This window comes from Triticum dicoccoides, chromosome 6A (assembly GCF_002162155.2).
Source record: "Triticum dicoccoides isolate Atlit2015 ecotype Zavitan chromosome 6A, WEW_v2.0, whole genome shotgun sequence".
Taxonomy (NCBI): domain Eukaryota; kingdom Viridiplantae; phylum Streptophyta; class Magnoliopsida; order Poales; family Poaceae; genus Triticum; species Triticum dicoccoides.
Window position 1 is genome coordinate 57,652,466 of NC_041390.1, and position 5,515 is coordinate 57,657,980.

The window sequence follows — 5,515 nt, forward strand, 5'->3', positions numbered from 1 at the left end:
ATGTATACCTGTTGTTCAACTTGGATGCAATTTTTCTGCACATCCATTTATTTTAAAAATAAATTTGGTTATTATTTCAGGTTAAGGCAATCAGAGCTCTTCAATTCTTCCCTACCATTAAGGATCCTATGTGCAAGGCAAGCTTTGTTTGAGGTACTACTCTTTTTACTACTGTACAACACAGTTGACATAGACAAATGGCTCATGGATTATAATGTTTCTTGTGATTCTGCAGGTTTTACAGCGTATTTTTATGTTCACTGATGTTGTTAAAAAATCAGCAAGAATAATGCCTCACTTGCTTTCTTGTTGAAGCTCTTGCTCTAGTGGGTTTATCTTCTCGCTTATGTCCTGGATTTCACTATTATGTGACTCTCTTTCTCTGAATTATTGATACACAACTTGCTGCCTATAGGTGCAGATGTTGACACCTTCTTACTGTAGATGTGCCTTTCACATGTTTGCTGAGATGTTTCATCACGTCAAAACAAAAAACCTGGCCTTATGAAATTCCATCAAAATAGCTTAGTGATTGCTACTGCAAGGCGTACATGTAAGTCCTCCAAGATCCCACATCCTACTTAATTAATTGTGTGCATGAATTATTTTAGCTTTTAAAAACTAAGGTGACTTCTTACTATTATGTATATGCGTGCAGTAGTTCAACTTCCATACACTAATTAAGATTACAAAAGAAATAGAAATGCTTCTGATTTGCGCTGAAGATGTTAAATATGAAATTGTTGGAGGATATGTGCTAGGATTTTATACTTAAGCAATGCTTTTTGTTTCATGGTGATACCTTTTTTGTTCCCCTATATTGAGCATATATAAAATGCAATCTGTACAAGATGAGCAATTGAAAAAAAGGAACTTCAGACTTTGGCTTGTAACTTAACAACCTTGCATTGCTTCAATACACTACTAGAGTGGACATCACCCATTGTTCATATGTTTTGATTCGGCTTGTACCTTAATAACCCTGAAGTAATTTTTAAGCCATGTATAGACTATATTTGTAGTTCTTGTGCAAGCCGATGAGGTTTGCTACACATGCGCAAGCCTTCTTCCTACTGTTGTCACCTTGTATAAATATATACTAGTTCATTTCATTTCATTATTGTTTCCTGTTATAAAAAATAGTACTATGCAAGTATTGTTTACTATTTGTCAGCCCTTTAAGATGTACTTGTAGCATAAACATTAACTTTCATGTCGTTGCTCGTCGACCTAGTTGTCGTAAACTTCAAATGTTCATGTGTCAACAAGTTTACACATCATGGAGGGATATTGTTTGTTAGTGATGCCATTTTGTTGGCCTTTATATGGCCTCAACTACTGCTGCCATTGTACTTGGAGTTCTATGATATGTGTTTTGTTACTTTGTCATTTGACTTTCATTCACACACTTTTCCTTTGGATTAATTTTAAGCAACCTCGTGTCTACTCTTCTTTTATAGTAGATACAATGTTATTCTCATTTGTAGACACTATAAGATTTAAGAATTTTGGACATGTAATTCATTTTTATATTTTGGACAGCGGGCTACTTGGGGCTGGTCATCACAATCAGCCACGACATGATAGTTGCCATCAAGAGCGCCGACCGCAAGAGCCTGAGTAACAGCCTCAATATTTTATATGTTTGATGATGTAAAATTGATTGTACTTGTTCATAACCCTGATGTGTGATATATTTTGTCAATCTGTGTTGTAAGACATCATTTCATAGAGGATTTTGTAAACTACTATGTTGTATATGCATACGGATGGTTGCATGCAGATAAACTATGTAATGTCTGGAACTTTGCAAATACTTTTTGTTGGACAAATAGGATTTGGGTATCGCATTATGCTAAAAATGTACTGTGTCAAAGTCTGGCCAAAAGAAATGGGGTCGACCAAATTTAAATTGCGCTTTAAATTGTGCCTAAATCCATGACGACTTTTGTGACGAAAAATAGTATCCACGTAGCCAGCCACGTCACTTGAATTGGTCAACTGAAAATCCGACGTGGCGTTAGTCTATGACGGATTTGTTCCGTCACCAAGGTTTGGGCTTGGGCGGGCCTGGGGCAGATCCATGACGGTCAAGAACCGTCAAGGAAAGCACAATATCAAATTATGACACGATATACATGACGGATTTCAAATCCATCAAGGATGGGCACCCATGACAATTTTCCCTTAATATGTGACGGACAAGATCCCTCACGTATTAACATATTTCTTGTAGTGATTTCTTGATGAACAAATTGCTAGGGCTAGAGAAAAAGAAATTATTGAATCTGAATACGATGATGATAGTGATGATGAAAATATGCCTGTTATTCCTGAGGGCTATCTTTTTGATATGGAATCTTCTGCCGCTATTTTAGCTTGCAAAGATAGATATGAGCTTAAGAGGTTATTAATTAAATGGAACAAAGAATCACTTAGAGATAAAATGAAACCTGACCCTGCTTTTGCTACTTCACCTATATGTGTTCCTGATAAATATTATGAATTCTTTGTTGATCCTGATATAATTACTTTGGTTGAATCTGATACATTTATGGCTATGAATCTGAAACTGTTGTGGCACATCTTACTAAATTAAATGATATAGCTGCCCTGTTTACTAATGATGAGAGATCGCATTACTTCTATATACTCAAAATATTTCCGTTCTCATTAAAGGGTGATGCTAAGATATGGTTTAATTCTCTTGATCCTGGTTGTGTGCGTAGTTCCCAGGATATGATTTATTACTTCTCTGCTAAATATTTCCCTGCTCATAAGAAACAAGCTGCTTTGAGGGAAATATACAACTTCGTGCAAATTAAAGAAGAGAGTCTCCCACAAGCTTGGGGGAGGCTTCTCAAGTTACTTAATGCTTTGCCTGATCATCCTCTTAAGAAACCTGAAATACTTGATATCTTTTATAATGGACTAACCGATGCTTCCAGAGATTACCTGGATAGTTGTGCTGGTTCTCTTTTTAGGGAAAGAACACCGAATGAAGCTGAAATTCTATTGAATAATATGTTGACAAATGAAAATAATTGGGCACCTCCTGAGCCAGCTCCTGAGCCATCTCCTACTCCAATTACTGAACCTATTCTTAAACATCCTCCGAAGAAGAGAGGTGTTCTATTTCTCAGTCCCGAAGATATATGCAAGAGGCAAAGAAATCCATGAAAGAAAAAGGTATTAAAGCTGAAGACGTTAAGAATTTACCTACTATTGAAGAAATACATGGTCTTAATTCACCGCCTGTTGAAAAACATATGATCTTAATTATTTATTTACTGAAGAACCTCCTGATCCCGATATCTCGACACAGGTAGTAAAGGTAAATTCTCTCTATAGATATGATAAAGCTGAAGTCCCTCCTACTAAAATTGCTAGTCAGTGCTTGGATGAGTTTGATAACTTTATGTTTAAGCAAGACAACTTCAATGCTTATTTTGGTAGACAATTAAAAGAAAATGCTTATATGATTAGACACTTGGGTGATTATATGGCTAATATTAAAGGTGAACTTAAACTTGTTAGAAAGCATGCTTATATGGTTACCACTCAAGTAGAACAAGTACTTAAGGCTCAGAAAGAAGTGCTTGATGAAATGAATAGTAAGAAAAATGATTATGCTGTTAGAGTGGCTACTAGAACTGGTAGAATGACTCATCAACCTTTGTATCCTGAAGGCCACCCTAAGAGAATCAAGTAAGATTCTCAAAGAAATAATATTGATGTTCCTAGTTCTTCTAAAAAGAAGAAGAAGAAGAAAAATGATAAAACTGTGCAAACTTCTAGTGAGCCTATTGCTGAACCACCTGATAATCCAAATGATATTTCTATGTCTGATGCTGAAACACAATCTGGTAATGAACATGAACCTAGTAAAAATATTAATGATGATGTTCATGATGATGCTCAACCTAGTAATGATAATGATGTAGAAATTGAACCTGTTGTTGATCTTGATAACCCACAGTCAAAGAATCAACGTTATGATAAAAGAGACTTTGTTGCTAGGAAACATGGTAAAGAAAGGGAACCTTGGGTTCAGAAACCCATGCCTTTTCCTCCGAAACCATCCAAGAAAAAGGATGATGAGGATTTTGAGTGCTTTGCTGAAATTATTAGGCCTCTCTTTTGCGTATGAGATTAACTGATGTGCTCAAAACAAATCCTTATGCTAAATATATGAAGGATATCATTACTAATAAAAGAAGGATACCGGAAGCTGAAATTTCCACCATGCTTGCTAATTATACTTTTAAGGGTGGAATACCAAAGAAACTTGGAGACCCCGGAGTACCCACTATACCTTGCTCCATTAAAAGAAATTATATTAAAACTGCTTTATGTGATCTTGGAGCCGGTGTTAGTGTTATGCCTCTCTCTTTATATCGTAGACTTGACTTGAATAAGCTGACACCTACTAAAAATATCTTTGCAAATGGCTGATAAATCAACTGCTATACCTGTCGGTATCTGTGAGGATGTGCCTGTTGTAGTTGCAAACGTTACTATTTTAACGGACTTTGTTATACTTTATATTCCCGAGGATGATAGTATGTCTATTATTCTTGGAAGACCTTTTCTTAATACTGCAAGGGCTGTTATTGACTGCAACAAAGGCAATGTCACTTTTCATGTTAATGGTAATGAGCATACGGTACACTTTCCGAGGAAGCAACCTCAAGTTCATAGTATCAACTCTATTGGAAAAATTCCATCGATTATATTTGGAGGTTTTGAATTTCCTCTTCCTACTGTCAAGAAGAAATATGATATTCTTATTGTTGGGGATGTGCATATCCTCGTTGAGGTAACTTAGTGTTATTCTAAATTTTTCCGGTTTCATGATTATTGGAATGAGTTTGTTAACAAGACTTGATCAACCTTGTTAGTGGATTGTTTTTGATGAGCATGAGATGGATGAAACTAGAAGCACAACCTTCTGTACCCCACTTTTACTTTCTGTTAATTAGTAGAAATAAAGTAAAAAATAGTATTTTCTGTCTGTTTCCTGACTTATCCGTGCAATATAAAAATATCCCGAAAATAAAAGTCCTCGGAATGACATGCCAATTTAATATGATTTTTTCGGGAATATTTGAGAATTTACCGCGGGAGGAGCTGCCACCTGGCCACGAGGGTGGTGGGCGCGCCCCCCTATAGGGCGCACCCCCTGCCTCGTGGGCCCTCCTCCACTTATCCCAGCACCCATCTTCTTCCTCCATCTCACACAAACCCTAAAAACCAACTCAAGCACGAGTTCCAGCCACTTTTGTTGTGATTTTTGATCTCCTTGCTCAAAGCACCTCTCGCAAAACTGCTTGGAGAGATTGTTCCTTGGTATGTGACTCCTCCATTGGTCCAATTAGTTTTTGTTCTAGTGCTTTGTTCTTTGCAAATTTGTGCTGCATAGGTGACCATGTTCTTGAGCTTGCATGTCAAATTTATATGGTTCCAAGTAGTTCTAATGCTTGATTTAGGCTCTAGGCACTTGTAGGAGTAGTTG

The 5,515-nt window shown here is 36.6% G+C and overlaps 1 long non-coding RNA gene across 1 annotated transcript; it reads left to right on the forward strand.

The window, feature by feature from the left end:
- The first annotated feature begins 273 nt into the window (after positions 1-273).
- Positions 274-1,678, forward strand: LOC119316952. The gene is made up of 3 exons (XR_005153422.1): positions 274-326; positions 416-553; positions 1,543-1,678. It is a non-coding gene; the product is annotated as an uncharacterized LOC119316952 (long non-coding RNA).
- The last annotated feature ends 3,837 nt before the right edge of the window (positions 1,679-5,515 follow it).